This window comes from Lissotriton helveticus, chromosome 12, assembly GCF_964261635.1.
Source record: "Lissotriton helveticus chromosome 12, aLisHel1.1, whole genome shotgun sequence".
NCBI classification, from domain to species: domain Eukaryota; kingdom Metazoa; phylum Chordata; class Amphibia; order Caudata; family Salamandridae; genus Lissotriton; species Lissotriton helveticus.
In genome coordinates, this window is record NC_136073.1 from 69944105 (window position 1) to 69969904 (window position 25800).

The window sequence follows — 25800 nt, forward strand, 5'->3', positions numbered from 1 at the left end:
TATTTTGTTTCATTAAACCTGAAAATGTTACACCATAGACACTACTGTTAACAGCAGCATTTATTTCAAGAGGTCATTCAAAGTAGAGATACATCCTTTAAGCTTATATTTGTATGGATAAACTTCTTCTTTGCCTCCTATTAAGATATAGATATATATATCAATCACAATTTGCTCTGGAATTCTGTTTCTTAATGGTAACGGGTGCTTTAGAGACTCAAAGAGCAAATCTAAACGGAAGACCAGTTATAGAACATAAATAGGATCTGCACTACAAAAGATGAACAGGTTTTATTCAAAGTGTGCACCTATCACCTTGTTTTCTGCCAAGCATATGTACATAAACTATTTTATTGTATGTGTTACAAGCATAAGTATCAATATAATATACTATCTGTGTGCCCATACCCAACGAAAAATAATTCTCTAGGACACTGGCAGCTACAGATTCCCCACTTCTTGAATATTTAAGGCACCAGACTGGATATGGACACTATGCAGTTACCCTTATGTGCCGGTAGGCGGCACCACGACTCTGGCTTAGCACCAGAAACCACCTACATCAGGTACTTTCAGTGTCCTTTGCCATAGAGTAGGGGCTGCTCAATAAGGAAAGCCACCCCCCGCCCCCGATAATATTATGCAGTTCTAAACATGGAAACGGTCTCCTCTGAACTGGCGAGGTTTTAAGCGGTGCCACTTTTGTGGCTGACAAACGTCACTCTCGGATCGGCACGTCCTCAGCCTGGGGTGCCCAGCCCAAGCATTACGTGAAGTTATGCAATAGGTGCAGCTGCATGCACGTCAAGGCCAGGAAGCTGCGGGCGGCTAATTATTTCATTTTGCGGCCCGGAAGGAACGCCAGGGCCAGGCACCGCTCCAGCTCCAGTGCAAACTCCTACTCCAGCTTGCAATCCATGGGCAAATCGTCATAGAGGGCACCTTTAAGTGTTAGAGAGAGGACTTCCAGGAGTGCACAAGAGGGCCCCTCAACTCCACTACGTCAATCCGAAGACCAAGGCTATCCTGGTCAGATGCAAAGTGCACATCAGTTATTGGAGGAGGCTCCTTGCAGCCTATATGTTGGCAGTCTTGTAGGGCTCTTCGATTCTCATTAAGATTCCATTCTGATGCCGAACTTAGTCTATCACCAGGGAAATGACAGAAGTGAGGCCCACTGGCACAGTAAGGCCCTGGAGAAAGAGGACCTTTCTTGAATGAGCCTTGCCCTTTGCTCCACAGAGGTGACTCGGCTTGCCTGCTACTCTAATGTCCCATAGGATCCTGCCCATCTTCATGACCATTTTATGGAGACCATGCAAGCTTGGCAAGATGGGGCGAGACAAATCCTGCACTTTGAACTGGATACAGCTGATATAGTGCTCCGTGGTCTAAGGGATTCTCTATTGGCATTCACTGCTATGTCTGGAGGCACTGTACCGGATTCTCCAGTAATGCCCATGTCAAGCTTAGAAGGATACTCTTTGATGGCATTTGCCTTTTCGGGGACAAGGCAGATAGTTCAACAGCCCTACCCTTGGGAATAGATTCCCCTGAAAGCCAGTCCGCCAGCAGCACTATAAGCTCAGGAGTCTATTCCTGCAGTCTACCTTTTCAGGTTATCAGTCCTCGCAGCTTGTGGAGCTGTCCAACAAGCTCTTCCAGAGCTACGATGGGCATGGCTGTTGCAAAAGGCATCCTGGAACTGCACCAACAGTCCTCTTCCTCCCTCCTGTGATCCCTTTTTAGTTTGCCACTTACGGCACACTTGCAGCCTGTAGGGGAAGGGTACCGCATCAATTGGCATGGCAACACACCATTTCGTGAGACCGGTGGGTTCTAGAGATTGTTAAACGAGGGTACACCTTCCCCTTTCAGACGTGCCCCCCTCCAGTCTACCCTAGACCTTTCGTCATCTCAAAGACCCGTGCTCACATTTTGAAGCAGGGGGTTCTGGCTCTTCTGATCGAAGGGCCTGTGGAGCTGGTTCGGAAGAATGCGATGGGTCAGAGACACTATTCGCCTCAATTTTTGTTCCTTAGAAGACAGTTGGGCCTCCACATACTGAATGCATTCCTCCACAGAGAAAAGTTAAAAATGCTGTCTTCGGTGCTGGTTCTCTTGGCTCTCAAGCTACAATTTGCCATATGCATATTTTCCTGCGATTGAACAGGCAGTATATGTGTTTTTTTTTTTAATTCATGGTCCTTCCCCTTGGATTGAGTGTTCTCTAAGTGTTGACAAAAGTGAAGATGGTGGTTGTCCCTTTTCTGATACTCTGGTCTTGTCCACCTACCCTGTGCCGCCATCTTATCAGGATCACTGCATTTCTGGATACGATGATAAAGCTCACTATGCCAAGCGACGCGCTTCACGAGGCGCACCCTTAGGGCACGTCCCCTCCGGCCCCCGCCCACAGTGGTAGCCGGGGGGCGGCCGGCCGCCCCCCCCCCTCTCTCCAGGGTTGATCACTTCCGGGTCCCGGGTGACGCACATCCGGTTTGGGCGAGGGGCGGAGACCTCGGCCCTATGTAAGGTCAAGATCCCCTGACCGGGGTCTCTTTTCCCGTCGCCCCTGCTGGACCGTGTGGACCCGCTGCTGACCCTTGGACTCCAGGCCGAGGCTTCAATTGAACTCTTCCCGCGTCTCCCGTTGGATTGTCGAGGGAGAGCGGCACCGAGAGAGGGGTTTGGTTGGAGGACTCCGGCTATCGAGGGAGTGCAGCGGTCGTCTGGATCCGGTGTCGGGCGCGGAACGAGGAGAGAAGGGTGCCATGCACGTGGCCAGGTAAGGAGTCGGGTGCCTCAGGGGACCTCGCGGGCAGCCGTGGTTCACGGGCGGAGGGTGTGTGGTGGGTCGCTAACTTGGTTTCCAGCTCTGCTCTCGGGGTTGCGGCTGCACGTGGGGTTCCACTCGGGGTGCGGGCTCCTGCCGGGCGGTGTGGACGGTGGCTCTGGGGCACGGGGTGCGCAGGCGTTGAGGCTCCAGGCGTGTAGGTCGCTCAGCGGCATAGCTGGTAGGGGTGAGGAGAGTCAGGGAACGCCTGCAGCGCAGACGACGCGGCCAGATTAGATAAGCGAGATGGCCCCCAAGAAAGGAGGGCATAAGAGGAAGGGCAATGACCCGGAGCTGGCCCTGATAATGAAATTACTGTTGCACAAACTGAGCAAGGACACCCCAGACAGCGAGACGGGGAGCGAGGACGAGCAGCCTGAGCCTGTAGTGGAGAGGCCACGTAGGGAAGGGGTAGCGCCTAGAGCGGCATTCTCCCCGCTGCGGAAGAAGGGAGGAATACCTAAGAGTAACAGGGCAGAGAAGGGCAAGAAGCGTGGTCAGACACACGTAGTGGAGGAGCAGGACGTGGGATCAGTAGGTCCCGTCCTCTGCCCCACCCCTATGGTTCCCGACCTCAATAACAGGGGTACCACAGTCCATTGTCCCTCCAGACCCGGTGGGGGCGCTGTTGACCGAAATCAGGGAGACACTACAGACACTAGCCCCGGGTGGGGGCACGCCGGTTCCGCCTCCACCGGTGGCCGCAGGGGCAGGAGTGCAAGACCCCGTAGAATGTCTGCTAGCATCAGTGGCTACCCTGGTAGGGCAATTGTCGTCTTCAAGTAAAGGGGGAGATCCAGCAAGTGCAGGGGCGACAGCGCCATGGGCCCCTCAGCAGGCAGTAGATCAGGGGGCGCTGCAGACCATTCAGAAGCAGCTCGCGCAGGTAGCAGAATTGCGCAAAGCGACTCCAAGTGGAGCGAGTGGATCCTTATCCCAGGCAGCCACGCAGACGGCTGGACCCTTAGGAGGTAAGCTAGGTAACGGGGTTGGGGGGGCCAGCGAAGTTGGGGGATCCCTGGGAGGAATACAAGGGAACGTGCTGTCCCAATCAGGAATGCTGGCCACTCATGTGTCCCCAGAAATGCGGGAAAAAATTTGGAAGGGCGCTTACATTGACATCTTCTCCCTGATCAGGCCCAATAGGAGGGATATAGACCTCAGGGAGAGAGAAGGCAAGGAGGGGTCCTTTAAAGAGAGGAGGCCTCGGGTAGAAGAGACTCTGACCAACTGGCTTTTTGGGTTCCATGTTTTTGTTTCAGTACTGTTGGAAAAGAGACAGGATTTAGCTATCCCACTGGTGTTTTATATGAATAAAATTGTGAAGGCGCATGCTACTCAAGGTAACTTAGTATGGTTGAACTATGACAGGGATTTCCGCTGGGCCAAGGAGCAAAACCCAGGTATTGGATGGGACCAGGTAGAGGTGAATGCCTGGTTGGAAAGTACCAGCTGCAGGGAGCAGCCTGCCAGGCAGCCCTTTCGGACATCCCAGGGGGGCCCAGGGGAGAAGAGAGGAGTTTGTTGGACCTTTAATAGCAAAGCGTGCACCTACCCTCCCGGACAATGCAAGTTTAAACATGCCTGTTCCTTCTGCGGCCATCCCTCCCATCCCGAGTTCAAGTGCAACAAAAAAGCGAGAGAGCGGGGAGGCGGGGCAGCGGCAAGAGATGTTAAACCCCCGCAGGCCTGACCTGCCTACCCCCGTAGACATTGTACGTTTGACTTACGTTTGACCGGTACCCTGATAGGGGGGCGGCCTTGGTTTTGTTTCAGGGTTTTTCAGTTGGGTTCCGGATCCCTGCGGTGAATGTCCCTCCCGTTAGTCGGTGCAACAATCTGTTGTCCGCCAGGACTCTCCCGTCAGTAGTAATTACTAAGGTAGAAAAAGAGTGTTCGCTGGGCCGGGTAGCTGGACCTTTCCCCTCCCCCCCCTTGAAAACTATGTGTGTTCACCTCTGGGAGTAGTGCCAAAAAAGGAGCCCGGGCAGTTCAAGATGATCCACAACTTGTCTGCGCCCAGGGGCTCTTCAGTGAATGACTATTGACCCGGCACTGTGTACAGTGACATACTCATTTGATTCCGCTATTCAGAAGGTCAGGGAGTTAGGGCGAGGAGCCTTGTTGGCTAAAACGGACATAGAATCGGCCTTCCGCCTGCTGCCGGTGCACCCGGACGATTACCATTTGCTAGGCTTTCAGGTCCAGCACCAGTTTTATTATGACAAATGCATGCCTATGGGATGCGCGGTATCTTGTAAATATTTCGAGACCTTCAGCTCCATGCTGCAGTGGGTTTTTTCGTACAGGTCTGGGCGCACTGATGTGGTGCACTACTTGGATGATTTCATGGTGATGGGCCCGGCGGGGTCTGGTAAGTGCGCGCAGGCGCTGGACGAATTGGTGAACATGTTCCAGGAATTCGGGGTCCCCTTGGCGCCCAGCAAGACGGTGGGCCCTGAGACGTGTATGTCCTTCTTGGGGATTGAAATTGATACTGTAGCTGGGGAGTGCAGATTACCCCGGGACAAGGTGGTGGCATTTTCCCGGGCAATTGAGGCGGCCTTAGCAGGCCCGAAGGTGTCCCTACATCAGCTCCAAGTCCTGGTAGGGCAGTTGAATTTTGCACTTCGTATCATCCCAATGGGACGTCCCTTCTCCAGGTCTATCGCTCGCGCCATGGTGGGTCTTACCCAAAAACACCACAGGGTGCGGTTACGGGCTAGTGTGAAGGAGGACCTGAGGGTTTGGCGTGGTTTCCTGGCGGATTTCAATGGGCGGGTGGTGTGGCCCGCCCCTCCGGTGACCAGTGCGGAGCTGGGCCTTTTTACAGACTCGGCAGGTAGCATCGGCTTTGGCGCCATCTTGGGCGCCGCTTGGTGCGGGCGGTCTGGCCTCCGGCCTGGCACAAAAGTGGCCTGACAAGGAACATTGCCTTCCTGGAGCTCTTCCCCATCTGGGTGGCGGTGACTATCTGGGCTGAACACTTCAGAGATAGGGCGGTGACCTTCTGGTCAGACAACGTGGCGGTGGTAGAAGTCATCAATAGGCAGGGAGCTACCTGCCCCCATGTGCTGCGCTTGTTAAAATTGTTGGTCCTGGCGTGCTTAAAACTAAACTTAACCTTCAAGGCGGCACATATACCAGGTATTGATAACCATGCAGCTGATGCTTTGTCTCGTTCCAAGTTGCAGGATTTCCGGAGGTTCCACCCACAGGCAGAGGAGCGAATGACGATATTCCCTACGTCACTGTGGACAATTGGAGCCCCGCTTTAGCGGGGCTGGTAGGTGCCTCCCTGAGTGAACGCACAAAACAGTCGTATCAACAGCAATTTAATGTGTACTTGTGTTTCGCCAAACAGTCAGGCTTTCCAAACGTTTTTTCTACAGCGGCGGTACATGGTTTCCTTCAAAGGCTAAGGGATCAGGGGAAGGCGGTGGCCTACGCAAGGGCAAATTTGTCGGCCATCGCCTTCTTTGCCAAGGTAGCAGGGGTGCGGGACCCTGGGTCTTCCTTTCTCATCAGAAAGGCGCTGACAGGGTGGGCCAGACTGGAGGGACCAAGGCGGGACTGTCGTAGGCCACTGGATCTCCCTACCTTGTCGGAAATATTGAGGGTCTTACCGTCTGTGTGCGATTCTCCGTTCGAGGAGGTCTTGCTAGGAGCAGCCTTCTGCTTAGCCTTCTATGGGGCCTTCCGCCTGAGCGAATTGGTAGGGTCCTCTAGATTTGACCATGGGGGGCTTGCAGTTCCGGGACCTGGCTCTTTCCCCGGGGGGGTTAGTAGTACTGCTCAGGCGTTCCAAAACGGACCAAGGGGGGAAGGGTGCCCCCGTGCATCTCCGGCCCGCCCCTGGGGTGGCAGCATGCCCGGTAGCCCGGATGCTGGCTTACCTGCCTCTTCGTCCCGAGGGTGGGGGCACGGCCCTGTTCATACACGAGAATGGCCACTGTTTGTCACAGTTCCAATTTAAAGCGGTTTTCAGGCTTGCCCTGGGGGTACTGGGTCTGGGGTCTGCCGGGTTTTCTTCTCATTCCTTCAGGATAGGCGCCGCTACCTTAGCGGCAGGGGCGGGCCTTTCTCCCAGCGCTGTCAAGGGTGTTGGGCGCTGGGCATCGGGATGCTACAAAAGATATGTGAGGCCGGACTTGTTATGACCAGCCTTGGTCATCCCTTGTTTGTTGATGTCTAACGGTGTCCTCTTTCTCCTTCTGATTAGTATGCCCGAGTCGGTGGTCTGGGTCTTGGGGCACTCGTTCGTGCGCCGGGCGGCAGTACGTGTGCAGCAACGACGGGTGGTGAAGCCAGCAAGCTTGGGCGAGGTCGAATTCGTGTGGCATGGCATCGGGGGGATGCGGATCCGACACTTAAGGCGGACGGTGGAGGAACTCAGAGCACAGAGGGGGAACAAGTCCCCAACTTGGATTGTGATACATGTAGGGGGCAACGACATGGTGGACAGGGGACGCTTGGCTGTCAAGGAGGCCCTCCTGGCTGAATTCGCCTGGCTGGGACACGTGTTCCCGGCAGCCACAATTGTTTGGTCGGGCATGCTCTCACGCAGGACATGGGGACCGGGAGTCCGGGTCAGGTCTTTGAACGTTTCAGTGAGAAAGCTGAATGGTGATCTGGCGAGGTTGTGCTCAGCTAAGGGCCGCTTGCGCTACATTCAGCACCGGTTGATCTCAGGAGAAGCAATGTACCACCAGGATGGGGTACACCTGTCGGACTTAGGAACGGACACATTCATAAGTGAACTTTGGGCATTTATTGCAAACGCAGGTGGGGAGGGTGTCAGACCTGAGGGCCTTGGCCACCCTTGTGGCGGAGTACAGACCTGCGAGCAATAAACAGTGATTCAGGGGAGGCCGCCTGGCGGACTCCATAGGCCAGCTCTGAGGGGGGATATGGGGAGCTCTCCGCGGGGAGGAAGTCACCACCGGCTGGGGAGGCTAGGGCGACAGATTTCGAGCCTCCCGGGCGTCCCAGGGCAGCTGGGTGGTAGAGAGGTGGGCCCTGGTAAGGACGGACAAGGAACGGCGGGCCTACCACTCCAAGGGGCAGGTGCACGGCACCTGGCGTAGGATACCCCGGCGCGAGATGCGAACCAGATGGTGCTCCTCCCTTAAGGCTGGGGGGAACAGGAAAAGTACAGGTGTTGTTGGAAATGAATTTATGAATATCAATATGCATTGTGTATGCTTGTCATGTTTATTCAAATGTGGAGAATTAAACATGGCCTTTTTTACCCCACCAAAATCTCTTGGTTATTAAAATAAAAGATGTGGGGTACTGCATGTTGGTATCAGGTTGAGGGTGGCGGGGGCAGAGCTGGAGGGTACGGGTCCTATGAACCACTACACATTATGCTTTGGATGAACCTATATTTGTTTGAAGCATATTCAACAGCTGTATAATGTTCTATCATATAAAGGTGAAATTCTTATGAACTATGAGATGTATCTTAGGGAATACATGTTTAGCATAATAAAGGGGGTCCTGGATAACTTGATACAAGAGATTGCAGTTGATATCTTTTCAATGAATCAAATTAGATCCTCAGCTCGAGGACTCGTTATTAGTTACTAGCATGTGCCAAGCAATTTTACAATTTATAGGTTAACTACGATTGTTATGTGATTTTATAACACAAAGGTGTGTTCAGTGTCTGTTTAGCTATCTGTGGACATTCAGTGCACCGTTGAAATAGGTCTCGGTCTTCAGTTTTTATTTATAGTTTTCAGCTTTATCATATATTCGCTATGTTTGTCTACTATGTGGATGTTGGTTTTTGTTTAATTTGATGTGATATGTACTAGTTCAAATGATAATTTATTTCCTGGTATTATTGGTGTATGTGCATATATTAATTAGTTATGTGTTAGCTGTAAGCGTCTGAATTGTATTTGTGCGTCTTTTTCATGTCAATTTAAGCCCTGAAGAAGTTCTAAAAGTAATTGTAACAAAACACATTGGCTGGGTGTTGTTGAAATTGGATACAAAAATTGAAGAATAAATATCATAGTTGGAATACACACAGCGGATTTTTTTTGGACTACAAATCTCTTTGTGGTGCATCTTTCCATTTGTCACTATTCCTGATCAGGATGTGCCTATTCTTGCAATGCTTGGGGCAGGTTCTGCTTTTGAACCGCCCTTTTATGCCTGGAAATTGGGCCTGGTAATTTGAGCTTATTTGAAGTGCCTGCAGAGACGGTGGCCATCATCTTGTTGGCTAATCTTCCATCTTCAAAATATGCTTATTATGGATGCTGGGTCCAGTTCGATTATTGATGTGCAGATGACGAAAAGTACCCCGCCACCCCAGGTATGTTTATCTGAAGTGTTGTATTTTAGGCCTTCCACAAGGCTTTGCTGTGGGCACTGTCAAGGGTTATTTGTCAACCGTTTCCGCATTTCCTTGTTTACTAGTCACCCTTGTTTAAGTGTCCTACATATTCGTATTTTCTGAAAGGGCCGACCCATGTTTCTCCTCCTTCCATGGTTATGTCTTAGCGAGGTCTTGGGACTCCTGGGGTTTTTAATGGGTTCCTTATTACCTCCTTTAAAGAGTATGCTCTTGACCGCAATTACTTGGGCTCAGCAGGTTAGAAAGCTGCAGGCCTAGTCATCCTTTTACTACATTTTTTCAGGACTAACTGATTCTTAGGACCAAGGCTTCTTTCTTGTGGAAGGCTGGTACCCCATTTCACACGTGTATCAGTGAATCACTAACATTCTACCCACCTCCTCACCCTCCCCACAGAAGAGAAGAATATGCACTGCGGACCCTTGGAGGGGGCCCATAGTGTCTACAAAATGACAGGACCCTCGAGAACCAAATTGATGAGGTACCATGTTCAATGATTAGCGCACACCTTTAATTGGGAGAGTATGGCATATACCAAGAAAACGCGAAGCTGAAGGAGATCGTGATAATAAACTTAATTACAAGAACTCTGTTGGGTGGGCAGGTGGGTGGAATAGAGGTTAAACATACTTTTATAAAGAGGTTTCTTATCCTCTCAACTCCTCGTCCCTCCATCAACTCTTGAGACCATTAAGCGCTATGTGAACCAATATCATAACATATCAGCGGCAGAACAAGTGCCCAGTGACTGATTGTTTAGTGAAGAAATCAGGCGACACATTCCCTTCGTCCCCCACCCCTCACTGACTCTGCTGCCTCCACAAGGAAGGAAGTCAGTCTGAACCAGGAGTTAATGAGGTGTTTTAAGAGATCCAGGTGGATGGAGGAGGGAGGGGCCTGGCATCTGACACCCTCCCCCATATATAATTAAAGGGTTCTGAAGAAAGTTGCTCACGGGGAGACAGCAAAGTACAATCACACAAGGCTGGGATCATAGAGACGGAAGCATAACCAGAGGTCAGGCCATAGAGCACACACCACAATAATGCTTTTTATACAGGATTGAAAGAAATCGCTTCTGCACAACTTTCACGGGACGACTAAGTCGGAGATCCAGCCTCTCTTCCCTTACCACTCAGTAACCTGGGGGTAATCTTTGACTCCGACCTGCACTAAGCAGCTCACCCTGCACCGGTCTAATTAACGCAGGCCTTCTGTAAACCTGGGACTTCATACACCTAAACGGAAAATTCAGATCCAGCCCCATCACGCTACTTCAAATGGGATTTTGAAATGTTTGTTTTGGCTTTTCACACGAGTTGCTTACACCGACTCCAAAGTATACAAGTTTCTGTGGCCAAAACCAACTGGAGATTTACAGACCCTGTCGTATTTATTTGCATCTAGCAGCGTTTAAATGGCTCACGTTTGCCGTTTTAAATGCTATGTGCTTTTGCAAAGAAGGGTTCATGGCCAAGGTCTTCTTTAGGGTGTCTGGTATAACCTGCTGCCAATTTATAAGCAGTACCCTGATTTCAACGGTCTCCCATAGGGGAAAACCTCTAAGTGTTAGCTGCCAGGGCATGAGCCTTACCCTTCCTCTTAAGTGCTCAAATGATTATTTGAGCGACAAGAAAAATTTAAAACCTTTCTTGCCCTTCTATTCGTTATTCTTGGGTTGATATTCATCTGGATGGTTTAATTGAACTGGGAGGCTGTAGATGTCGAGCACAGCTACAGCTGCACCATACAAAGTTCCTGGGTCACAGAATCCTCTATAAATAAAAAATACACATAGCCACAAACGCAGTCAGGCAGTACATCACAGAGCAAGCCCAGGTGTCACAGGGGGACAGATATGCATACAGCCAGGCCAGAAATCCGATACAACCAGTCCAGGCATACGCAGGCACAAATCGAGTCAACCTATAGGGTACAACGCCTTCAGCCAAGCATACTGGGAGGGGGAGAGGAGGAGTGTTGGGGTGGCCTCAGGTCCAGCACCTCATTCACCACAGGGGCGAAGACCCAGGTTTTGCCAACAGAGCCTGGTCGTATTTATTATTATTGTCTGGATTCTAGTTTGGAACCACAATTCTAGGTTAAGCATCATGCCAGGGTACCGTGCACCAAGGGCAAGCTTCTTTGACCCTTGCTATCTTTTTCAGAGGTTCGGGATTTCAAATCCAGCTCTGCGAATCTGCGAAACTTGATGCTTGGGTCAAAGAGGCTTGCCCTAGATATGAAGTACCCTTTGCAGGATCAGCAGATCCCCGACATCTATAACGGCAGCCGAGGTCAATGTAACGGTTTCGGTACTACTGACCAACGGTCCAGAGATACCTTACTTTTTATTCAAGCCCACACAAAAACATTTTGTATACGTTAGTTTCTTCAAAACTATTTAACTACCAAGTAAAGGCACTTCCTTGTGTAAAATTCTACTTTTATGCTACGTTTGGTGTAGTTCGGTCTGTGTTTTTTTTCCTCCGTGTAACAGGACAGTACAGATTCCCATGGAAGTTGAAAAGGGGAAAATAGAACATTAAACTACTTCCCCCACACTTCCACGCTTCCCTTGACTTGCACAAATATTGCCATGCCAAACCCACATCGGATGAACTAGTTTTTTTTAACAATTTGGTGCAGATTTGAAAGAAGCAAAAGTTAAGTAAACAAAAATGCCTTTTCAATTGAAACTCTGACCTAACCTTAACTACAGAGTTGCCATCACAAACTGTAAAAATCTCTCTCATATATATATATATATATATATATATATATATATATATATATATATATATATATATATATATATATATAAATAAATAATTTTAAAAACCCAGTATGCCAATACCAGATAAGATGCCAAATGAGCTTTCAGAATCTCGAGTAACAAGAAGCTGCAGAGTCTTTTAGAAAATAATGGTCAGAAATATAGAAAACCGGCTGGAGGTGCTTGGTTTAGTGGCGTGCAGGAAATAAACAGTGTAAGAAGTTATAACCAGATCCTCTCAGCCAGTCAACTTGCAAGATAGCTGGCAAAGTATGGCCTGCCCCTCCATTCAGGCATTACAGGAAAAAGAGAGCAGTCAGCGAGAAGCATTTTTTTGTCTGGCTGGTGAACCACTTCCTGTGGAACAAACACACGATAGAAAAAAATGGCTTTGAGGGGGTGGAGAGTAAAACTGTAAAGCAACAACTTTAGAAACATAGCACGTGGCTGTATATAAAAAAATTAAAAAGGAAAGTGAGATGTGTTGCACTATTTAAAAGAAAACACCGCCAATTCAGACAAAATCACAGGGCCCGCCACATGACAAAGATACGGGAAATCCTACAGTGAATCTTTTGGGGAGTCCCTCACTGCTGACCAGAAAACCACCATTACTGGGTTTTTTTTTTCCTCTGATGCAGCGTGGCACCGATTTGATTTCTTTGAAGTAGCACTAGAGATTTATACAGGATTTGTTTAATTTTATGGCCTACGTATTCTTCGAAGCCTTACAAACTAGACGTCAATGTTTTTATCGATTCTTCATACTTAATTGGTAATCATACTCTATCTACAAATCTTCATATAAAACGTAGCTTTCGCTCTTCAGGATAGACAGCGAAAAATGATAGTCTAGACCATTTTTCAGTGGAAAAGGCCTCTTTAAAAAGGACAAGTAAAATACAAAGAAATTTCTCGGCTCCACCAACCTTAACCTCCCTAGGACCTGAACACCCCTAAACTACAATTTTTTTGAAGTCTTTAAATCAACTCTTAATCCTGCTCAACTGCTTTCTCTTGCCCCTCTTCCTAGCTCCGATTCTGCCCACCGTTCTTTCTAATAATTTATAAGATGGGCAAATACCGGAACACCTACTCCTCTACGTAAAAAGAGCAAAAGTTTTGGCAGGAAAAGGCAAACCATCAACCATACCCAACTTTAAACCTCCCTATGCTCTACTCCTAACCAACCTTTCAATGGCCTGTCCCTTGTGGTGAGCGCCCATGTCCTAAAAACCTAGGGAGATGGCATTCTGACATCCATCCCCATAATGCCCAATTTCACTTCACTTCACTTATCGAGAGACCAACCAATTCGTAATAAACACCCAAATCTCATTTTAATGAAAGATAATGCCAATCAAGTTGGACAAGGACCACCAAATAACTTTGAACTGCTGAGAAGATAAACATTTACCCTCAAACCCACTAAAATGTCTCCATCTGAGATAGTGTGAATAAAGGAAGGACTGCGGGAATGATTAATTGTGCAGAGACATTCCAGAGTAAAGTCTCTTGAGGAACTCCGTGAAAAACTGATCCACGAGAGGTTGAATCCAGAACAAGTGCAGCAATCAAAGTGCTTTGACAAAGCTGAACTTCCTGGGTCACACTGGAATCTCAGTCTTCAAGGCTTGGAGCAGCCTTTTATCTAGGCGTTGACAGTTCTTGCTATCTAGCGTCAACATCAAGACGCCTGGCATGTGACTAGGTATGAGGAAAGTAGATCAGACCCAGAGGCTTGATCCAGAACATTCAAACTGAACCAGGCACCCTCTTTACCTACTCTTACTAAATGAGGCAAAAAGCTGAGGTGCACCCCCACTGTTGCCAGAGACCACGGCTACTGTTTTGCAAAGTGTGTTGCGAATATTAGTGTACCCCACTGCTGCCATGTGCAGCCCTAGTCGGGTTTGATGGTACTTGAAAAGACTGTCAGATAAAGGGCACCCATCCATGCCTTCGGGAAATTTCAGGCAAGTTGAGCGTTAGGCTATACCCAACTTTAGACTCTTTGCTGGTCTCCATCTCTTGGCTAGTTGCATACACAATCATGAATCCCACACCCACATGCCCACTTCAATTAGGATTTTGAGGGGGGAGGTAAGAGCAGATAGGGTATCATTTTCTAATTCAGCCCAGAGCCTCTTGTCAGGGGAACCTCAGTCCAGCAAAAGCTTTTCAGGCAGTCGAGATATCACATTTCCACAGCTAGGGGAAGGGGGGCGGGGGGCACAGATCCAGGCTTCTAACCCTACATACATACCCCGAGCTGTGATACCACCAGAGATCATGTCTACCGGGATACCTATAACCAAAGAGCACTCCTGCCTTGCCAAATAATCTTTTACCAAAGACCGAGGCCAAGTCGGCTACATCCTGGGGTGCAGACCTGCAGCATCAGGAGCAAGCCTGGAGTGGGGGTTCTCTCCCCATCTGTCTGGCCTGTCCAGACTCGCTGCTACCCGTGGTCCGGAGAACCGTCCAGCCCATCGCACCAGAGACCCGGCGGGCTGCAGCAAACATGCCACTGTCTGCCCTCAGGCAGATATTGTAATCACTCAAAGAACCCATCAAGCTTGCCATGGTTTTCCCCAATCAGCAGGTGGGGTGGCTGGCTGTTTGAGTTGTACGTACGTGGCCCTTAGGAGGTGGTCGATGTACGGAACATTAGCGTGTGCTCGATTCCAAGAAGGTGTGCCCACGTGTACGCGAAGCGTGTCATCTCGGGGGCTCCGTGCGCGTCAGCTCACTGCAGCAGCTGCTCCCCCCCCCCCATACCTCTGGGGTACGAGTGCACAGGGCACAAATCGGGGGTACACGCAGATGGACGGCTTCCAGCCATATTTTCACAGGGTGAACGTAGTCGACCCTGCGAAGAACTTGGCACGCCTGCACGTTGTCTACTTTCCAACTGCTGCAAGCATCAACTTGCCCAGACTCGCTGCTGGGGGACAGGGCTTTCTTATTTAAGACTCCCGCTGGGCCCATAACAAAGGCCGAATTTGAGGAGTCATCAGGCCTCCTTTGTGAGGCTCTTGGCTGGGAGCAGTCTGGAGCCTCACACCTAGGTGCAAATGAAGCAGTGGGGGAAACAAAGGTTAGCACTTCACACATACTTAGGAGGCAGCTTTTCACTTTGTTCAGTCCCTGGTAAGGAGACGTGCATGCACTGTAAGAATGTCAGATGTGTTGGTCTTTACCACTATTTACACAGAGCTTACTACACCCAAGGAAGCCTTGAAATAATTTAAGTACCACTATTTTTTCATTTATAGCCCTACTCATTCCAATGCGGGGTGTCAGAGCGCTTTACATCAACACGCACATATTACATGTACAATACATTAAGTAAGTATGTAAATGAATGTACAGGTAAAACTGGGGGTTTGCAAGGTGTAGAAGTCACATCTTCCATAGCTCACTTTGCTATTATCCTCGCAATGCGCTCAAACATACACATGACAAGATGTGCTAAACATATATGTGAGAGCTTTAGATCGGATGTCACTTCTTGTGATGCCACTTTCAATTCCGGTGGTGCCATGTGTGATGTCATGCGCAGTGATGTCTAACTAGGTTAGTCCCCCCACTTCTTCTTTAGGATTGTGCTCTGCGGGTGCGTAGGGAATAACGCACCGGACTGCCCGCAGTAAGGGGCGACCGGCTATGGCGGTGTACAGGAGGAGCAACGCCTCGATAATAAGAGGGTCTCTGTAGCCTCGTGCTGGCAGCCTGAGCCCAGGGGCACGCGCGAGGACGGGATCCCAACCGAGGTGCTCACAAGAGCGGTGACGTGACGTGCCCACGCTGCACAGGTCAGAGGGCACGTGCTGACGCCAGAGTCAGCAAAGCACCACAGAGTCCAGAAGGGCACGTGCACAAGCAGCGGCCAAGAAGCACGCGCCAACTGATATGTCAGGGCTTCAGCAGGGTCAGGCGCACACGGCACGACCTTCAACCCACAGGCGGTCCAGGTATATTCCTACGGAAGCGAAGGCGCCCGTGCTTGTCCCAGCGCCAGGCAGCATGTGCCGAAGGTCACAAAGCGTGCGATAGTAACGAACTCGCTCTTAATAGGAGGGGGTGGTGCAGACACGCTCAAGTCAGACGTTTCTCAGAACTTTGTGTAGTTAAAAAAAAAAAAAAAGTGGGTGACTAATTTTGCGTAATCCCTGCGAGGAGTTGTGAGAAGTGGTGAGTCGCCTGGTGACAGTCGGTGAATCAGGGCTACGCAATACTATTTCCTGACGGTTGTGGTTAGACCCGCTGCTGAAACTTATTCAGCCACGGAAACAAAGCCTGCAGGTGCAAGAGAGCAACGTGTTCCAGCCGGAGCCGCCCACAGCCCACCCTCCACCAGAAACCATCACTCGGCCCCGGACTGCGAGGGAAGAGTTTAACTCTGCATCCGAGAACATTACAGTGACATGCACTCATGCAAAGGGGCCTCCGAGCAGCATCCGAGGTGCGGCATGACCAGTACACACCCATCATGGCCTTCCGGGGGGCCTCAGCATGCAGGGCTCGGATCTCACATACCTATAGGGCCCAAGGCTCCTTGAGGAAGTCTTTCATAGAATATCCAAATCTCGCTCCCGAGGGAGCTGCCCTAAATTACCCTGAAACAGATCAAAATGTCCACACGCTCTATTGAATGGGGCAGGTGTGTGAAACAAAAATCTTGTTACCTACACAGAATAAATATCCACATTTGTAAAGCGCACAATCACCCGTTAGGGTCTCTAGGCGCTGGGGGCCGTCGGGAAGATTAAGCAAGCTATTGCCCAGAGTCACATGGTGCTGGGCTAACCTGCCGCCGGTGCCGGGGATCGAACCGTGATCCCCAGACCACTCCCCAAACACAGAAGTGTTTGGGGAGTGGTAAAGTCATTGACCGGTTTGTTAAACATGGGCTTTCTCCTACCAGCTAATTTATAGAGCATTTCTCTGTCACATCATCTGTAATACTATTCTAACATGAGAAATATTCTACGTCTAGGGATACTGCATGCACATGATAACAAGTTTACTGTTTAGGACTCTGAATAACAAACATAACATGAGTATTTATAAAGATCACGTTCACCCAGAGGTATCTTGGTGCTGAATAACAGATGTTTATTGTTACCAAGCTCAATGGTACTCACTGTCGCTCTCATATGGATGAAAGGCTGAGTGGACCTGCTGGGATTTGAATCATGGGTTGAACACAGGCCCCAGTAGTGGACGCATTATTCCACTGAGCCACCAGACCACCAAGTGTAGAGTACTGTTATTAGATGCAAGTTCCTTCCTTCTCTGTACTGAGATTCTCTCAGAAAGTGAACAGTAAAATATAAAGTTGCACATGTGCAGTATCTCTTCATTTTCTGTTAATTCTTTTAATGAAGGTACCCAAGACACAGAGGAACAATACGTTACTTACCTATGAACTGTAGTTCATAGTCTTGGTATCTTTCAAAGATTGAAACACTGGAAGTACCACAGTTGACACAATGAGCAGTGCAACGTTAAACTGTCTGGAAAGCTTTAACATGGTGAAGTTATTAGCCTATTTGCATTCTCTTAAATAACAAATTGTCAACCAATCAGAAGCAAGCTTAAAGAGCCACACGTTCCCAGAGGCCACCATGCTTCACATTTCACTAAAGCCCCACGCCCCCGGAGACTTAAGGTCCTCTCATTTACTCCTTCTCTGCACAACCAGAGTCAAAAGATCAAAATGGGGAGGAAGATAATTTGCACACCTGGTACCTTAACTGTGGAATGAGCTCCCAATTGGCCTGAGATCACTTATAAATGAACTCTCTTTTAGGAAAAAACTCAAGACCGGTCAGTATCCCCCAATTCACTAGTGGGCTCCAATCTTACTACAGCACTCACTAGAGCGGGGAAGCCCTCGGCAGCCATGCGCTCTACAAGCATAAATCAAATTTCCTTGTACGAGTGTGAGAGGTAATACCATAGGTGAGGTAGGCTTGCACATGAATCCATGTAGAAATGCAGTTACCGTTTTTCTTCTCCAGTACTGGATCATTCATAGATTCACATGCTTGAATCAGAGTAGCACGCAGTAAATATACAGAAAGCACTTCACAGTGGATGGAGGATAATAAATGACAAAAGAACTCATCAATGAAAGAGGACTAGCAACTGCCTGTCCCACTGTAGCATCCATTTTCTGAAACCAGGCTGTGGTGATAAGTAAACATGTGTCTGTTCTTCCAGGTTGCTGTCCTGAAAATGTCCATAAGAAGCACTCCAGCAAGCAGGGCAGTTGATGTGGACAAGCATCTTGTAAAATGAGCCGTTACAAGCACATGTTAAGGGCGGCCAGTTTTATTATGACAATACTCTACTTCAAAACAGATTAAACCAGTTTAACCGATATTTTAATTTTTCCTTTGTGTATTGATTGAAAGGGCTTTCTAATATGTTGAGTAACTGACTATATTGAGTTGCCATGGAGACGCCGGATGCCTCAATGGTGGAAAAGCCCTAAAATTCCTTTAAGAAATAATTTTGAGTCTTCTGGACCAGAGTTATGGCTGATCTGCTGTCCTCCTAAAAGGAGACATGGCCACAAACTGGACCTTGACAAATAGAAGTCTAAGGCAAGAACTTGATTATTATTAAGTTAAATTTGCAATGCGTGCAGCTACCCAAAAAGGGTTTCCCGGCACCTAGCAAATCGCTAGAGGGAGAGTGAACAGGGGAGCATTTACTGCAAAAAGAGCCAAGTCTTAAGGTTTCTTCGGAAGCTAAGATACGAAGAGTCGCTCTTCAGAGAAACAGGAAGGGAGTTCCAGATCTTAGGACCAAGGAAGGAAAAGGAACGGCCACCCATTCTTATAAGTTTGAATCTAGGGAACACAAAGTTCCCATGAGCTGTGGAACGCAGGAGATGAGATGGAATATACGGATGGATGAGCTCTTGAAGATACAATGGTGCGACGCCTTGCTTGATTTTAAAAATATAACAAAGAGTTTTGAATTTGATTCTTTGATCAATTTGGAGCCAGTGAAGATCGCGGAGGCAAGGCAAGATGGAAGCCTGTCTAGGGACTTGGCAAAAAAGGCATGCTGCAGAGTTCTGCATTACCTGTAACTTTCTCAAGACCATCTGACACCCGCCAAGGTAGAGAACATTGCCGTAGTCGAGGCGGGAGGTGATGAGTGCCTGGACTACCGTTTGTTGTGTTGAGACAGGGAGCATCCAGATCTTGCGGAGCCATCTCAAGATCGTAAAACAGATGGCAGCAACATTCACCACCTGTTGCATCATGGAGAGGTTTTCATCAATAATAAAGCCTAAATTACGGATGAGGGAGGATGCGAGGACTGCTTGTGAACTAATGGAAGTTCCATGTACCCCTTTTCCAGACCGGCTCATGGGACACTGACTCCTAAATATTCCAGCCCATGACTCAGAAATACTGATAGGGCTATAACTGTTCAAAATTGAATGCCATATTGCAGTTGTATTATAATCTATATTCTATTCACTTGTATATACACATAGCACACACTGTTGCCAACCTCAGTGAGTGACAGAGGGATCTGACCCCGTCCGGACGCAGAGGCAGTCAGCCTCGAAACATGTTGACAACACCAGGAGAACTAGCCCATTGTTAAGCTAGATTGTCTCCGCCACACTATTTTTAACGATACCAGCCTATGACTAATAAAGAATTTTTTTGCTTTCATAAGGCCAGGTATTCTTTTAAATCTCACTTTTCAATATCACTCCTGACCCTACTCACACACACTCAATACACTTCACATAGCACTTACAATATCTAAGTGCTCCAGCGTAGTCACTAGTCGTAGCACACCCAGTCCCGCAGCGGGGCGGGAAGACCCCGATGATGAAGCATGACACCAAGGGCCCTTTTGGTGTGTGAGGGGTATTTTAACAAATACTGTGTATGCCCGATATACTCTGGCTCACAGGAAACCTTCTAGAGGTGGACCTTGTTTATTTATACCATTAACTGGAGGAGGGTGCGCTCACCTGAGTGCTTTCTAGCACTACCTCTTCACTCCCCCCTTTTGATTCTTTGTTTACTGTTGCAGCTGATCACCTGCAGGTTCCAGAAAACAGGGGCATAGTAACCTGCTATAACAAGTCTTACATCCTTTACCAGTTAAATGGCACTTGCATCATCGTATGATCTGAAACTCAAGCGCCCTTGTTGCAGACTTTCCTATATTAATAATCGTCTTGATGTTTAGCACACTGCTGGTAGGAAGCCTTGGCTGTAGCTTAATCCAGTCTTTGTAGACAGTAGAAGATATCTGCTTTAACATATTGTCAAGGTATTGCTGTTCGACATTGAGATGTGGAGGACTGTACGCTGCCCCAAAAGGTCAAATAGGCATTGAGAAGGATATGGGAAAACTTTGCGTAGTGATAAAAGTTCAGGCATTGAAGGTGTTGGAATGCCTTTTTCTGAAATTACTCATTTTCTGAAATTAGTCATTTTTGGCGCTTCTTTAGTCTGAGTGGCGTCCAACCAAAGTGTAGTTTAGTTAGTCAAAGATGTTAATGAGCCTGTTGTCAGTGGTGGCAGACTTGAGGACGTCGCTTTTGGAGAGACCTTTGCCTGCAGTGTCTTCGCCGTCAGAGACTTCGTCAAAGGTCCAGTCATTGTCATTCCCGTTGGCATGGCCACTGTCAACAATTTGTTTTTTTCATTCCATGGATATTTTTTGCCCAGGGTGCTGGTGGCTCAGAAGTCTTTTTTGAGGTAAATCTGTTCATTAGAAGACTGTGTCAGGAGACTGACTTTTCTCTCTGGATTCTCGAATGAGCCTTTTAGGAGGTTTCTTTGACATAAAAGTTATCTTTTCAGACCTGACTTTGGGAAGAACGTCCTCCCAGAGACTTAACCCTGTAATGGGCTTATTATTGTAGGTTAGTGAAAATGCATCACAAAAACTCATCTGAAGATGGCATATCCGTAGATTTTGATTTGTGGCGCCATAGTCTGAGGGTTGTTGTGGGAAAAAAAGTGTGACCAGTCTGAAAAAGTCCTTAGACTTGTAGCCAGCATAGATGCAATAAATGCATTCCTTGTGCAAAACCTATTTTTAACACAGGGCCTGAAGAGGTTGTCTGAAGACTGAGTGGATTCCCTTTACAAATAGGAGGTATGGTGACCTGGTGGGGGAGGGGGCGGGGTGGTGTTCTATGAGAATACTGCTGTTAGGTTGAAAATTTTTACTTTTTGTAATGATATGAATAGGCTACTATTAGAACCATGTTAAAGCTTTCCAAACTATGTTTAACATTGCACAGCTCGCTATGTACAGTAGAACTTTTAGCTTAATGACTGGGATGATTCAAGCATGTGAATCTATGAAAGATCCAATCTTGGAAACCAGAATAGGCAAGTAACTTTTTTTCTCATTGACAATGTAAACACCAGCACCCTGCAACCAGCCTTCAGTCATGAAGTAGGAAGATTGCAATTCCCAACAAGAAGTATACAACCTCAAAATAGCTGGTTTAAACAAGTTTCTTTGTACACCTACATGACTGATATTCATAAGGAATGCCAACGTGCAGCTTGGCAACAAGATGCATGTTGGCAGGCTCAAGGACGTTAGAAATTAACTCATTTTTGCAATGAATGGTACTTCTAGCTTAAAATAATTGGACAAACTTTTTCAGTGACTGCCTGCAGTCTTGTTCAGCCTAGTTGCAACTAAGTATCAAGTACCGATTTATATCACCAGCAACACAGAACATCAGCAGTCAAGATTATGGCATTGTGATGTCCCCTTACTCAAATGCAAGGTCAATAAGGGTTTTCGTGAATCGGCAGAACCACCAGTAGTCGAAGAACAGAGTATAACACTGACTGTAGAGTTCACACTTACTTGATAAATCCCATCAGGGTTCAACATGCCTCAGACTTCAACCACAACAGTACCCCATCCCAAGACATCTGCTGTAGCCAGGATTTACCGTGGATGCAGTTCCACCAAAGACCCGATATAACTCCTGCATCAGGCACAAAGCTAATTATGTCACAGCTCTTGAAACTTAAGACAGACGCAACATCATCAAGTATCATTGCTGATCCACATCTGGAATTACCTAGGCCATCACCCGTGTTCTGCTTATGTTGAGAGTGGTTGGTGGGAGGTTGCATTATTGATGGTTGCAGAAAGCATCATGAATGGCTTGTCAAGATTCCACCGAAATGAGTCGTAGGGACAACCCAAACCACATGAACACAAATACCAAATCAGACACAATGAGAGCACTGGTGGTTAAGCAACACGGTAACACACAGTCTAACATTTAGGTACAGGGTGTTCTGGCAATGCCCTTTAAGCTCAACCTAGCAGACTCTCGTGGAGTTGTTTCCCAGCACCAAAACACAAGATGGAGGCAAGAGTCCACCTAAATCTTTCGTGTTGGCATACAGCGAATAGGGACTGCGTGACTTAATGTCTAGAACATGAAGCTGCACCCGCATAGCGGGGGTGACCAGACTCCCAAAGCCTGCAGAGAATAAATCACAGACGAGCGCTTGCGGTAAAAGCAAGAGTGCCCGCAATCAAGTAGACAGCACAGTACTTGACAGAGGCGAGACAACACACAGTGACTCACCAGAACCCCACCATATCCCCGCAAGATAGGAGACCCCCGCACCATAACCAGCAGGGAATATGTATTCTGAGACCTGTGGCACTCAGACGCCGGGCGTCTGTGTCTTGTTTTCGTCTGTCAGATTCCTTCTGACAGTGGTGAGTTTTTGGATACCAAGGCAGGAAGGAAATCCTTGTATATAACCCCAGTGGCCCACGAGGGAAATAGATGGTGGCGAGACGCCCCAAACCAATATGGCCAACACCCCGCTCTCAATTCACTAAGCACCATTCTCACAACAGGCTCGCTCCTCTTGAACCCCATTTTGGGGGACCCCCCCCTCCCTCTCTCCGTGTACGAGTCACTGAGAATCTGGAATAGTCCTTATAATGAAGCCTCCTTCGTACGTACCACGTCCTTAACAGAAGGATGAAAGAACTCCTGTGGAATGGAGAAAGGACTCCAGGCTAACTCAGCATCTCCGTCCAAGAAACGCAAATGCTATTTACATTACTGAATATGTTAACCCTTTCTGCATATTCACAGTCAGGTCGTGTCATCAGCGATGCACAACAATGTAGGTCATCTGTACCGCGCTCTGCCACCCTGACATGCCCCGCGCTATATAAAACCTAAAAAATATACGACGCCTCCCCTCCCGCGCGAGCCGCATGTTCCACCCCCCACCCCCAATGCATGTTCTTAACATGCACCCCACTAAGTTCGGAGGGGAGACCTCGCTATACAAAAACAGAGATACGCCTCTCTTTGTAGGTCTGGACGCAATCCAAAGTTTCCTTGAACTCTCGTTACTGTTGAAACATCGACTTTTGGGCAAAAATCAACGCTGTCTAATGAGCCCTGGTGATCTGATAATGGTTAGCTCTTAAAGCGGCCGCTCAGATCCGCTCCAGTTGAAATGAGGGCGGGGAAAAACACAGATCAAAGGAAGCAACAAGAAAGAACAACACTAATATCCCCTCCCCCACAGGACGCAGGAAAACCGCCCTCCCCCTCAATGCAAACACACATGTCAGCACAATGTAACACCATTTCCAGGACACCCCGCCCCAGCGCGGGGGGTCAACGCTCTTAGAAAACCACCCCCTCTCACCCCAATAAGGAGAGAAGAAACTGCCCCCGAACAGGCTCGAGAGCAGCTTTTCCTGCCGCAGCCACTCTTCGCGTAGGGCTACGAGGGAGTGCGCGTGCCATGCAAACCCAAAGGAAGGGGCAGGGGTCTGAGGAGAGCAGGGCCGAGGAAGGCGGACATGGGATGCTCCATGCCCACCCCGACTCATGCCATCCATAGCTCCGTCGTGTACTCTTGATATAGGGCTTGCGAGGGGTGCACGTGCTAGGAGCAGGGGTCTCAAGAGAGCAGGGGTCGGAAGTCGCATAGGGGATACACAGACCTCCATGCTCACCCAGATCGACGTCTTGTACTCGAGGGCTACGAGGGGATGCAGGTGCCTGTGTTAACACAAAGTATCTAGGAGCAGGGGTCTGCAGACGAGCAGGGGTCTGCAGACGCATAGGGGATACACAGGCCTCCATGCCCACCCAGATCTACCGCCGTCTTGTACTCTTGAGGGCTACGAGGGGATGCAGGTGCCTGTGTTAACACACAGTATCTAGGAGCAGGGGTCTGCAGACGAGCAGGGGTCTGCAGACGCATAGGGGATACACAGGCCTCCATGCCCACCCAGATCTACCGCCGTCTTGTACTCTTGAGGGCTACGAGGGGATGCAGGTGCCTGTGTTAACAGACAGTATCTAGGAGCAGGAGTGTTAAGATGCACAGGGAATAGACAGAATTCCAAGTCCACTCTGAATGATACACTATCCGTAGCTGTCTTGCCTAGAAGTCTTTCTATGAAGGAGCCATCCCATACAGCATGTAACGTCCACCATGGCCATATACAACACCGACAGTACGAAATGCACAATAGAACACAGGTACCCCATATCTGCGACCACCCCTGGACTACACGGCAGACAGCCAGTCACGGCACCCTTTAGGGACCACCCCGTAAAGAAGCCCCCTATTCAGCAGCGCCACAGCACTTCTCGTCTTACGCGCAGCCGGTCCCCTGTAGATCTGAACCCCATGGTCTTTTACAGAAACCCCAGCCCCCCGCACTCACTCAGTAATGACATGGATCCGGCGGGCCGGGCTCTCTCGACCCTCCTCTGGGGCAGGCTCCCGCGGTGCAGTGCTCCCTCGGGGTCCAGGCCAGCCGCTCCCCGCTGCTTGCAGTGCTCCAGGGACAGAGTCCGCCCACAGGGGTCCTGGCACAGGGCGCCTCTACTTCTTCCCAGACCCGTGTCCTCTGGACGGAGCTGTGCCGGGTCCGGTGCTGGCTCTGCCGGGGTCCGGGGACTCGCACCTCCTGCGGGGCTGGCTCTGAGGACAAAGTTCTGCGCTCAGCTTCCTCTTGTGTCTGTTCCTCCTCCTCCAACTCTGGCCCGCCTCCGCCTCCCTCTCGTCTGGTTCCCACCCCGCCCGTCTCTTACTATGCCAACCGCACCGCTCTCTGTCGCTTTCCTCTTTTCCCTGCAGGTCGTTGTGTCGCCGCTCACACACCCTGGCTGCCTCCCGGTCCCTCCCCGGTGGGTGTTCGCGCTCTCTCTCCCCTGCCAGTTGTTTTATAGCGTGAAGTGTCTGTGCTGTGTTGTCGTTCGCGCTCTCGTCTGCCTGTGAGATCTCCTCTCCAGCCCCGGCAGGCCCTTATCAAGTCTTCTTGTTCTCAGCACTCCTCCTCATGACTCAGCCCGTCCTCCCCCTCCCTTCCACCCCACACACACACACCCTCCCAGAGTGCCTCGCTCACACACTGCAAACATCTGAGCGGGCCTTTAAACTCCATTTAAAGGGACAGGGTGAGGTCACTGCTCAGGGCCCGCCTACCGCCGGGATTCCCAGTGCTTAAAGGGCCCCGGCGTCTTCAGGACAGCGACAAACTGCGCCTGACAGTTCATCTATAGCGCGCTTACTCCCTCTGTTCAGGAGGCGCTGTAATGAGAATTTAACAGCTACTCTCCGGAAACGTGTGCTGCACAACAGAACTTAATCCTATTTCACTGCATTTATAAAGAAGCCTTTACTGTAAAGATTCTCATTTGTGCATTTCTATATATCTTGGACATTACCGTCAGGTGCTAGCGCGCTTTACAATAAAACATAGGTTGTTACATAAGGTCCAACA

General features: G+C 49.1%; 1 protein-coding gene across 9 annotated transcripts in view; it reads right to left on the reverse strand.

Moving 5' to 3' along the window:
- The window catches only part of KDM6B (lysine demethylase 6B), a 960064-nt gene that overhangs the window by 193327 nt on the left and 740937 nt on the right, over window positions 1-25800 (reverse strand). For 2 of the 9 annotated variants that reach the window (XM_078670460.1, XM_078670456.1), the window contains exon 1: window positions 24739-25422. The exons of 6 other annotated variants lie outside the window; for them this stretch is intronic. The gene's annotated coding sequence lies outside the window, so the exon portion shown is untranslated. Of the gene's footprint in view, window positions 1-24738; window positions 25423-25800 lie in introns of those variants that run through there. One more of the 9 variants, XM_078670458.1, reaches the window with a different exon arrangement.